Source organism: Pristis pectinata, chromosome 4, assembly GCF_009764475.1.
Source record: "Pristis pectinata isolate sPriPec2 chromosome 4, sPriPec2.1.pri, whole genome shotgun sequence".
NCBI lineage: Eukaryota > Metazoa > Chordata > Chondrichthyes > Rhinopristiformes > Pristidae > Pristis > Pristis pectinata.
In genome coordinates this window covers 10,509,181-10,521,704 of record NC_067408.1, presented here as the reverse complement: position 1 = coordinate 10,521,704, position 12,524 = coordinate 10,509,181, and positions in this window count along the sequence as shown.

Sequence of the window (12,524 nt, the reverse complement as noted above, 5' to 3'; positions counted from 1 at the left end):
AACTCGGTATGGGGGCAAGCTATTCCACCCTGGAAAGGAGGAAGAATTGACATTTTCCTGCTTGCGTTGCACATCCTGCTGTTAAACTGTGAGGTACCACTGACAGTAACATTAAAGAAATCTCACTTGCAGAATGTAGTGGTCTGATCAGTTGCAAGAAGCTGTGATGGGAAGATACTTTTCAGGTAATGAGAGGGACAAAGAGAGAGAATATATCAGATTAAATGCATTATATAGTCACTTGCTGCTGGAAATATGTTTTCCATTGCACCTGTGCATACATGTACTTGCGTATATGACAATAAACTCGACTTTGACCTTCCTGATCTCCAGACATTCCCAGTACTGTAGACATAGCACATCAAATGTACCTTTTCCCAGTTAAACAGTCATTTAAAGCTACCTGAGAACCCGCACACATGGAATGAAGATGACTTACTTTCATTCCATGTGTGCGGGTTCTGAGGTAGCAGAAAGCCAATGTCATAGCCTCAGACACTCCCACAAGTGGGGCAGGAGGTACCTGCTGGACGGGTGAGTGGGTGAGTAGTTTGGGATGTTGAACGCAGCATCCACTGTTTGCAAATGGCCTTTGCTTGCGTCTGTACTGGAGATTTGTGATGTCTAGTGACTTCTCAGATGCTCTTTCTGCATTTTCAACACTCCTGAGCTTGGGATTCCCATGAGCAAGTTGAGATGTTGTATCTTTCCAAGAAGCTTTGATGATATCCTTAAAGTCTTTGCTTCATCCTCCTGAAAATGTCTTGTCAGGACAGAGCTCGGAATGGGCAATGTTTCAGAATTGGTTAAACGTGAACAGAGACTCAACACTGGGAATGTTATCCTGGGGATGAACACTGACATTGGTTTGCCTGTCCTTCCAATGGATTTGAAGGCTATTGCAGAGACAGTGCTGCTGGTACTTTTCCAGTGACTTGAGGTGCCCGCTGGAGGCTGCTCAAAGAGTCTCAAAGATTTCCTCAATTGAAGTTTGACTTTGATGCAAGTGTCCTTGGCTTCACCCCGCAGCACACCATCCACCAACCCAGGGAAAAAGTCATCTAACAAACATGACCAGAAATTCATCCTTGATCAGCAGGGCTTCACTTACTTATTACACACAGAAGGAGCCCTTGTTGCACAGTAATGGCTGTGAGTTCCACAACTCTCCTGAAATTTCGGTTCCATTGAAGTCAACAGAACATGAAACCCTTGGAGAAACAAGAGACTGCAGATGCTGGAATCTGGAGCAGCAAGCAATCTGCTGGGGGAACTCAATGGGTTGAGCAGCATCTGTGGGGAGGGTAGAGGGGGGAAGGAATTGTCTATGTTTTGGGTTCTGATGCAGGGTTTCGACCAAATTTCTGGTGCAGAGTAGAATGCACTGCCTTTATTTTATGGTGCATTTGCGCTACTAACTGGTGGAGAATTTCTAGGCACTATCTTTATGTTCTAATGTTAGCAAAGTTTATAGTGGACTAGTTGCAACTATAAATAGACATGGAATTATGTTTATATTCTTATGAATAAAAAGAAGTGCATTTATATTGTGAGTGGTTTTGGGCCCATATCTAAGGAAGGATGTGCTGGCATTGATATGATAAGATATCTTTATAAGTCACATGTACATTGAAACACACAGTGAAGTGCATCTTTTGCGTAGAGTGTTCTGCGGGCAGCCCGCAAGTGTCGCCACGCTTCCGGCGCCAACATAGCACGCCCACAACTTCCTAACTCGTACATCTTTGGATTGTGGGAGGAAACAGAAGCACCAGGAGCAAACCCACGCAGACACAGTGAGAACGTACAAACCCCTTGCAGACAACGGCCGGAATTGAACCCGGGTCACTGGTGCCGTAATAGCGTTACGCTAACCACTACACTACTGTGCTTGTCCAGAGGACGTTTACGAGAATGATCCCAGGGATGAAAGGGTTAACGTATGAAGAGCGTTTGATGGCTCTGGGTCTGTACTCGCTGGAGCTCAGAAGGATGAGGAAGGATATGATTGAAATTGAAAGGCCTGGACAGAGTGGATGTGGAGAGGGTGTTTCCAGCAACAGGAGAGTTCAGGAACAGAGGGCACAGCCTCAGAATAAAAGAAAGCCCCTTTAGAACAGAGATGAGGAGGAATGTTGAGGGTGAAAAGTTCTTCGTCAAATCCCCTCTTATCCATGGAGACACAAGAACCTGCAGATGCTGGAACCTGGAGCAACAACGAAAATGCTGGAGGAACTCAATGGGTCAGACGGCATCTGCAGAAGGAAATGGACAGTTGACATTTCGGGACGAGACCCTTCATGTGGACTGGTTCTGCCTGACCCACGGAGTTCCTCCAGCATTTTCTTTGTTGCCCCTATTATCCATGATATGCCCACTGGTTTTAGACACTCTGTGTTGGGGAGAAGTTTCCTTCAATCCCTCTTTCTGTCCCTAACATAGGCCAGAGTGGGTAGAGACATCAGATTTCCTTCTGTGATAGACGGTCGTGAAGCAGATGAGTTTTTACAGTCTGGCAGTTCCATGGTCACCATTACTGAAACTAGATTAATTGAATCACTTGAATTTAATTCCCAAGCTGCCATCCTAGGATCCAAACTCATGTCTCCAGATTAATAGGCAGGGTCTCTGGAAGTTGGTTCAATAACTTAACCATTACACTACCTTAACCCAACGTAGTTCCTATTTAGTTTAACTACATTTATTTCCTATTTACTGATGTCCCTGCTTGAATTTGGTGGGAAGAATTATTATTAGAACATAGAACAGTACAGCACAGGAACAGGCCCTTTGGCCCACAACATTATGCTGAACAAATTAAGATAATGATGGGCAACTACACTAATCACTTCTGCCTGCACAGGTTTCAGATTATTATCAGCCATACTTTTGCATGAATCCTAAAGTAGAACATGATTGTTGATGGAAACTTGAAGTACAAGTGCCTAGAAAATGTGTTTCATTCGTATTTGGTGAAGTAAACAGGCATTGAATGATGATGCTTAATTCAAGGAATTGCCAAAACTGCTGAAATTGGAAGACTTTACCTTAAAAAACGTGTTTGAGTGGTTTTATCACTGAATGCTGTGTTACTGTGGGGCCTCTGCCATTCTTGTTGGCAGTCTGAGTCATTGGTCCAGACATTGCTGACTACCATACCTTTGCTGCTAGGAGTCATGGGAAGAAGGTCACAGTCTTAAAGAGGTGTCATCATGGCGACCACAATGCAGCAGAATGAAAGGTGAGGCAAAACATGGGGAAGGGGAGGTGTATCCATCCTCCCCATCCTTTTCTTGGTGAATACTGACGCAAAGTATTCATTCAGGACACCACTCATATCCCCCGGCTCAACAGGAGGACTTCACTTTTGGTCCCTGAGGGCACCTACTCTTTCCCTAACGATCCTCTTGCTTTTAACATTCATTGTATGTCGTTGTACCTTATGCTTCTGTGATCATCCTTACAGTCAGAGACCTATGCAGAAATTGGCACCTAAGCCACAATGAGTTATTGATTCAGGATTCAGACAGTTCACCTGTGCTGATCATGATTTTGAACATCTACAATAAGAAATGTGAGGCACAGCAATGATATAAGTATACACAGCTTCAAAAACTTAGGCAAATAGATGCAGATAGCAATGCATCAATATTGCAGTGGGCACCCTTTAATTCCTGTCTCCATGCTGCAGACTTTGCCCTTTTCCTTGGAGTTAAAGATAAAGGTCGAAGGTTGGTCACCTTTGCTCCATTTTGTGTCAGTTGTGCAGAGAGGTAACAAAAAATCTGCTGGAGGAACTCAGCGGGTTGAGCAGCACCTGTTGGGGGGAGAAGTTGTTGTCAAAACCCTGCATCAGGACTGAGAGGGAAGATAGTCAGTATGAAAAGGAGAAGGAGGTCTGAGACAGGGGCCAGTAAGTGATTGGTGGACCATGGAGGGGTGAAGGGACACGTCAAGATGATTGTCACAAATGTTGCTAATGTTATCATGTGTATAAATGTCACTGGAAAAATGTCAGCCTTGCTGAAGTGAGTCACTCCCAGGAGAGCCCAATCCAGTTTCCTAATAGGTAGAATGATGTTTACCAAGTTAAAACAAACATGATTTCTGCAGTGAAACAACAAACAATCTGCTGGATGCCAATCAGTATCTGTGGGAGGAAAGAAGCTGTCAATGTTTCAGATCGAAACCCTGCACCTGAACTGAAAGTGGTCTCCATTTCTGCACTAAATGCAGGTTTGACACGTTCCAATTTCTGGGCAAAGTCCTCTAAGAGTGACCACCACCCTGTCTATCCAGGAGATGGGCAGTGAGACCAATGCATTGGATTCAAGTAGCAATATCCTCTGGTGACTCACGCTGAGGTCAAGGTCAATTCCCTTGAGTCCAGGAAATCATGGAGTGATTGAAATGGGAATTCTAATATGAATCTAAAGGAGTTAATGGGGTAGATAGAAAGAAAGTTACATCTTATGGAATGAGCTGCCAGAGGAAGTGGTCAAAGCAGGTATGATAACAAAAGACACTCTGACAAGTACATGGAGAGGAAAGGTTTAGAGAGATGTGGGTCAAACGCGGGCAAATGGGACTAGCTTAGATGGGCATCTTGGTCGGCATGGACCAGTTGGGCTGAAGGAACTGTTTCCCTGCTGTACTATATGACTCAGGTGAGGATGCTAAGGATAAACGGGAATAAACTTAAAATGAGTGAAAATCAAAAAACAAAAACAGGAATTTATGTTTTTCTTGTGAATGTTGCTTATGTGGTGCTCTGTGCCTGTGATGCTGTTGCAAGTAAGTTTTTCATTGCACCTGTGCGTACATGTACTTGTGCACATGACAATAAACTCGAATCTGACTTTGACTTTGAAAGATTTTGCATTTTGCACTTCTACATTTTTGTTTGTTTATGTCCTTTGTCTCTGTTCTCACTTTCTCACTGCTCCCATTCACTCATTGACCTGACAGCCTTGTTTACAGCTTATCTCCATGGTCACCCTAATTTTCTCCTATCAGAGATAGACCACCGCCACCCTACCTGCAGTTTAACAAGCTTTTTTAGTCCCCTCTGGAGTTCCAATGAAGGATCTTCAGCCTAAAGCATTAACTTTGTTTCTCTTCCTACATATGAGGCCTGAGCTGCTGAGTATTTCCAGAATATTTTGTTTTAATTTTATATAACCTTACAATTAGAGCAGGATTGTTCAGCGGGTGAAGTCTGTAATCTCTGATGATCTAAATCCTAAATTAGTGATGAAGCACACACATTGCTGTTCAGTAAAAGTGGAGAAAAGAACGTCTCTTTATTTCCTTGCATTACTGGCTGCACATTGTCACAACTGCAGCTCCTGCTCTAACCACCACACACATGGTGTTCTTAGAATCTAGAACATAGAACAGCACAGCACAGGACCAGATCCTTCAGCTCACAACGTCTGCACCAACCACAATGCCAAATTAAACTAATCCCTTCTGCCTGTATGTGATCCATATCCCTCCATTTTCTGCATATTCATGATTGTTTCTGTTTCCGTGGCAGCCTGTTCCAGGCACCTACCACTCTCTGTTTAAAAATTAATCTTGCCCTGCATGTCTCTTTTAAACTTTCCCCCGCTCGGTTTAAATTCATGTCCTCTTGTATTTGACATTTCTATCTTGGGAAAAAGATTCTGACTGTCTACCCTTTCTATGCCTCTCATAATTTTATAAACTACTATCAGGTCTCCCCTCAGCCTCCGGCGCTCCAGAGAATACAACCCATGTTTGTGTAGGCTCTCCTTTTAGCTAACATTCTCTAATCTAGGGATCATCCAGTAAACCTCTTCTGTACCCCCTCCAAATCCTCCACATCCTTCCTGTAATGGAGTGATAAGAATTGCACACAATACTCCACAAGTTTTATTCAACTGTAAAATGATTTGCCAATATTTATATTCAATATAGTTTGTGCCTCACTAAAGTTTTATACAGTTGCAACATAACTTCTTGACTTCTATACTTAATGCCAGGATTGATTAAGAGACTCCAGGTGCTAGAATCTGAAGCAACTACCAAGATGCTGAAAGAATTCAGTGGGTCAAACAGTGGAGGCAAAAGGATAGTCAATGTCTTGGGTTGTTTGTTTTTTGAATCAGTTGATAAGTTTCGCACTTGGTTTGTTAAATTAAGCAATATGGAATAAATTTTATCCAGAAATAAATTGTCTATGATGTAATTGAGTAATGGAGAAATGATCATGTATATCACCTTTCCTTTACAGTTGGAGATCTGGGCATCATGCAAAGCACTTAACGCTCATCCATAAATGCCTTTGAGAATGTGTTATTGAGCCACTTTTAAAATTGGTGGAATTGTGGATAATCAGGAAGGTTGCCAGAGGATAGAGCAGGATATCAATCAGTTGGAAATTTGGGCATAGAAACTGCAGAAGGAGTTTAATCAACTTCCCCCCTGCAACCGCAGGAGGTGAAACACCTTTCCCTCCATCTACTTCCTCATCACCATTCAGGGACCTCAACCACCCTTCTAGGTGAAGCAGAGGTTCATCTACACCTCCTCCAACCTGGGCTAGGTGCTCGTGATGTGGCCTCCTCTACATTGGTGAAACCAAGTGTAGACTCAGTGGTCAAATCACGTAGATGCCACGGCCAAGAAAGCTCACCAGCACCTCTATTTCCTCAGGAGGCTAAAGAAATTCAGTTTGTCCCCTTTGACTCTCACCAACTTTTATTGATGCACCATAGAAAGCACCCTATCTGGATGTATCACGGCTTGGTACGGCAACTGCTTTGCCCAGGACTGCAAGAAACTGCAGAGAGTTGTGGACACAGCCCAGCGCATCACGGACACCAACCTCTTCTCCTACCCATCCAGGTCATTCTCTCTTCTCTCCTCTTCCATCAGGTAAAAGATACAGGAGCCTGAGGGCACATACCACCAGACTTAAGGACAGCTTCTATCCCACTGTGATAAGACTGTTGAACGGTTCCCTTATACGATGGAATGGACTCTGACCTTACGATCTACCTTGTTGTGACCTTGCACCTTATTGCACTGCACTTTCTCTGTAGCTGTGACACTTTACTCTGTACTGTTATTGTTTGACCTGTACTAAGTCAATGCTCTCTCTGTACTAACCCAATGTAGCTGCACTGTGCAATGAATTGACCTCTACGAACATTATGCAAGACAAGTTTTTCACTGTACCTCAGTACAGTAACAATAATAAACCAATACCAATACTAATACCAATACCATTTTGCGGAACACCAGCACTCTGTCTGTAATGGCCATCTTTAGCTTCCCACTCCCACACTGACCTGTCTGTCCTTGGCCTTCTGCATTGGTACAGAGAGGCCAAACACAGATTGGAAGAACACCTCATATTCCGCTTGGGTATCTTACAACCCAGTGGTATGAACACTGAGTTTTCCAGGTTCAGGTAACTCACAGCCCAGTGTTCTCCTGACACACACTTGTCCATCTAGTTTTCTTCTCCCTTTGCTCACCTCTCCCATCCCGCTCCTCCCACCTGGTTTCACCTGCCCATCATCCTCTCCCCAACTGGTTCCACTTATCACCTGCCAGCTTCTGTCTCACCCTGCCTCATACTGCTATATCCTGGCAAATTTTCCTCCTACCTCTCAGTCCCGATGCAGGGTCTCGACCTGAAATATTGACTTCTACCTTTTGCCTCTAAAAGTCAGCCTCACCTGCTGAGTTTTTCCAGTGTTCTGCAATTTAGAATCATTTAAGACTGAGTTCTGATTGTGACCACATCCTAATGTGATCCACATCCTAATGCCCCATTTGGTGTGTTATAGTTCAGTCCATTAGCACTGTTTGTCTCTCCACATAAACAGCCTGATCTCTTTAATGGCATTTGCTAATTATATTATAGATCTGGAGTGAATCTGGTGTCAAACTGACCAGAGGTGAGTTTGGTGAAAGTATGCTCTGGAGATTTCAGTCACATACACTTACAAATGTCACATAGTGTAATTTCACAGGATGGGTTCACACAATAGGGAAAAATGGAATTGAGTGAGTGTTCCTTGAACAGTTTTAACTAACTGATTGGCTCAATACCTCATTCACTCAGATTCTTACTTAAAGCAGGAAATGGGGTTTTAACAAGTTAGAAGTAATTTCTTCTTCCAATTACCAGACCTGAAAAGATAAAATGAGCTTGTTTTGTCTCTGCAGTGACAGGTTCTTCATTTCTAGGTGTAATAATGTGAAGTGCAGTATATTTCTTCAAATTGAATAGTCTATGCCAGATTTCAGAATGGAGAGGATAGTCTTCTCAATATTCCGCATTTTTGAAAGGATATCCCAACTTTAGAATGTCATGCCATGAATCTTTTTTTGAGTTCACTGATTATAACATTTGAGGCAGCAAGCAACTGTGAATAATTATGTGACGTGATATTAATTAATTTAAAGTTCAAAATTATTTTAATTGCCCTTCACAAGATATACTACAGCAACTCATAAATGTTCCTCCAACAGCACCTCCCAAAACTCTGTTACTCTTGGACAGACTTGGAAATATATTGCATTCCTTCATTACCACTGGATCTCAAAATTCAGGTCATTCAGTAGAAGAGTACAGTATTTCATAGAGCATAGAACAGCACAACAGAGGAACATGGTGTCTGTGACAACCATGTTACCAAGTTAAGCTAACCCTATCTGCCTGCACATGGTCTATATCCCTCCACTCCCTGCCTGTTCATGTGCCTGTCTAAACGCCTCTTAAACCTTGCTATTGTATCAGCTTCCACCACTTCCCTTGGCAGTACATTCCAGGCACCTACCACTCTTTATAAAAAAAAACTTGTCTCGTAAATCTCCTTTATACTTTCCCCTCTCATCTAACATCTTTGCCCTCTAGTATTTGACACCTTCACTCTGGGAAAAAGACTATTGTAGCAGTTGCTACCGCGGAATAAAACAAGACTCTACTCGGAGGATTGCCAAACAGAACTGGTTTATTTTCCCGCCTTGTGCGGGCCCTTTAAGGGAGAAAAACTCCCGCCCAAAAAAACCGGCAATGACGTAAGTCCTACGTCATCAGGACTTTCCCGCGCGCGGGTTCTCCCCGTCGCTTGGAACCCCCCCCAGAACCGGCGAGACAGTCCCCAAGGTCCGTGGGCTGTGCCAGCTGCCGCTTAGGGGGGCGGCCTCTGCGTCGTGGCGTGGCAACCTCGACAGGCTGTTGCAGATCCAAATGGGCCGGTTTGAGGCGGTCCGCCGTGAAAACCTGTTCCCTGCCTCCAATGTCCAAAATAAAAGTGGATCCGTTATTCCGTATGACTCGGAACGGTCCCTCATATGGTCGTTGCAATGGCGCCCGAGGTGTGCCCCTGCGAACGAAAACAAACTTACAGTCCCGTAGTTCCTTGGGCTGGCAGGATGGGACTTGACCGTGCCATGAGGCGGGAATCGGGGCCAAGGCGCCGAGCTTCTCGCGCAGTCTTTGTAGAACTGCTGGGGGTTGTTCCCCTTGGTCCTGAAGGGCAGGTATGAAATCCCCGGGGACAACTAGTGGCGCCCCGTATACAAGCTCAGCTGACGAAGTGCGGAGGTCTTCTTTGGGGGCAGTGTGTATGCCGAGCAGGACCCAAGGCAGCTCGTCAACCCAGTTAGGACCCTTCAGGCGGGCCATCAAGGCCGATTTTAGATGGCGGTGAAAACGTTCCACCAACCCGTTTGATTGAGGATGGTAGGCCGTGGTGGTGTGCAGCTGCGTCCCTAGCAGGTTCGCTAATGCAGCCCAGAGACTGGAAGTGAATTGGGTGCCTCTGTCTGAAGTGATGTGGGCCGGAACACCAAAACGTGAGACCCAAGTTGTGAGCAGCGCCCGGGCGCAGGAATCAGTTGTGATGTCAGTCAGGGAGGTTGCCTCAGGCCACCTCGTGAACCGGTCCACGATGGTAAGGAGGTACCGGGCTCCTCTTGAAACCGGCAGAGGGCCCACGAGGTCGACGTGTATGTGGTCGAACCTCCTACGGGTAGGCTCGAACTGCTGTGGTGGGACCTTGGTGTGTCGCTGGATTTTTGACGTCTGGCAGTGCAGACAAGTCCTGGCCCACTCACTGACCTGTTTGCGCAGGCCATGCCAGACAAACTTGCTGGCGACCAGTCGGACAGTAGATCTGATGGATGGGTGCACCAACCCATGTACCGAGTCAAAAACGCGTCTCCGCCAGGCTGCAGGGACAATAGGGCGGGGCTGACCAGTCGCAACGTCGCAAAGTAGGGTCCGCTGACCTGGACCAACCAAGAAATCTCGGAGCTGCAGACCCGAGACTGCGGTTCTGTAGCTGGGCAGTTCGTCGTCGGCTTGCTGTGCGTCAGCCAGGGCCGTGTAGTCGACACCCAAGGATAGGTCCGGAGAGTGCTAGAGTGGACTAACCGCTTCCTTCGCAGGTCGACTAACAGGTTGTGGGCCCGAAGGAAATCGGCGCCTAGGAGTGGTCGGGCGACGGTGGCAAGGGTAAAGGTCCAGGTAAAACGGCTGCCGCCAAAGTGTAATTGAAGCGTACGGGTGCCAAAAGACCGTGTCGTTGTACCGTTGGCGGCATTGAGTAGAGGACCTGGTGGCCTGTCACGAGTGTCGCAGCCTGTCGGGGGCAAAATACTGACCTCCGCTCCAGTATCAACGAGGAAATGCCGTCCAGATTTCTTGTCCTGAACGAAGAGGAGGCTCTGTCGGCGGCCAGCCACCGTAGCCATCAGCGGCGGCTGGCCCTGGCGTTTCCCTGAAACTTGCAGGGTGGGCGGCATCGACGGGCCTCCGCACCCCACCTCTGATGGTAGAAGCACAGCTGGTCACCCGTGTCGTCGTCTGCGTTCCTGGGGCGTGGCTGCTCGGTTGCTGGGGCCGGGCGAGGCAGGCGTTGGGCTCGCGGCCTGGTGATTTGACTGACGGACGAACCGCTCTCGCGCTTGGCCCTCCACAGGACATCTGCCCGGGCGGCCACCTCACGGGGGTTGCTGAAGTCAGCATCAGCTAACAACAAGTGGATGTCATCGGGGAGCTGTTCGAGGAAGGCCTGTTCGAACATCAGGCATGGCTTGTGTCCCTCGGCCAATGCCAGCATCTCATTCATTAGGGCGGATGGGGATCTGTCCCCCAGGCCATCCAGATGAAGCAGGCGGGCGGCGCGCTCACGACGGGAGAGGCCGAAGGTCCGGATCAAAAGATCTTTGAAAGCCGGGTACTTATCTGCCTCCGGAGGCGACTGGATGAAGTCTCCAACCTGGGCGGCTGTCTCCTGGTCCAGAGAGCTAACCACATGGTTGTACTTCGTGGAGTCGGAGGTGATCTGCCGAAGGTGGAATTGCGCTTCAGCCTGGTCAAACCAGACGCTGGGCCGAAGTGTCCAAAAGGTGGGCAGCTTGAGGGCCACTGCGTTGGCTGCTGCGCTGTCGTCCATTTCGCGGGTCCAAAAGCCGTTTGGACCGTCGGGGTCACCAATGTAGCGGTTGCTACCGCGGAATAAAACAAGACTCTACTCGGAGGATTGCCAAACAGAACTGGTTTATTTTCCCGCCTTGTGCAGGCCCTTTAAGGGAGAAAACCTCCCGCCCAAAAAAACTGGCAATGACGTAAGTCCTACGTCATCAGGACTTTCCCGCGCGCGGGTTCTCCCCGTCGCTCGGAAAGACGAGGCCCGCCGCCATCTTGGGCCTCGTCGCTCCGACGCCGCGCGACCCGACTGCCGAGCCGGTTCGCCCGACTAGACGGTGAGTCGCCACACTATGTACCTTATCTATGCCTCTCATAATTTTATGAACTGCTATCAGGTCTCACCTCAGCCTCCGACGCTCCAGAGAAAACAATCCAAGTTTGTCCAACCTCTCCTTCGAGCTAATACTCTCCAATCCAGGCACGGTAGTGTAGCAGTTAATGTAACGCTATTACAGCGCCAGTGACCCGGGTTCAAATCCAGCCGCTGTCTGTAAGGAGTTTGTACGTTCTCCCCGTGTCTGTGTGGGTTTCCTCCGGGTGCTCCGGTTTCCTCCCACATTCCAAAAGACGTATGGGTTAGGAAGTTGTGGGCATGCTATGTTGGCGCCGGAAGCGTGGCAACACTTGCGGGCTGCCCCCAGAACACTCTACGCAAAAGATGTATTTCACTGTGTGTTTCAATGTACATTTGACTAATAAAGATATCTTCATTTTCATCATCTTCAATTCAGGCACCATCTCGGTGAACCCTTTCTCCACCTTCCCCAAAGCCTCCACATCCTTCCCTTAATGTGGTAACCAGAATTGCATGTATTATTCCGAATGGGACCTAACCAACATTGTATACAACTGCAAAATGACTTGCTTATTCCCTCTCACACATGATCACCTATATGCCTTCAACCCACATTAAGGGGTAATCTACAGCAAACAGATTAATTTACCAGCTCATCTTTGGGATGTGGGAAGAAAGTGGGGCATCCAGCAGGTAAACCATTGGGTGACAGAGAGGGCACGCAAATCCACACCCCTGGATAGGGATGAA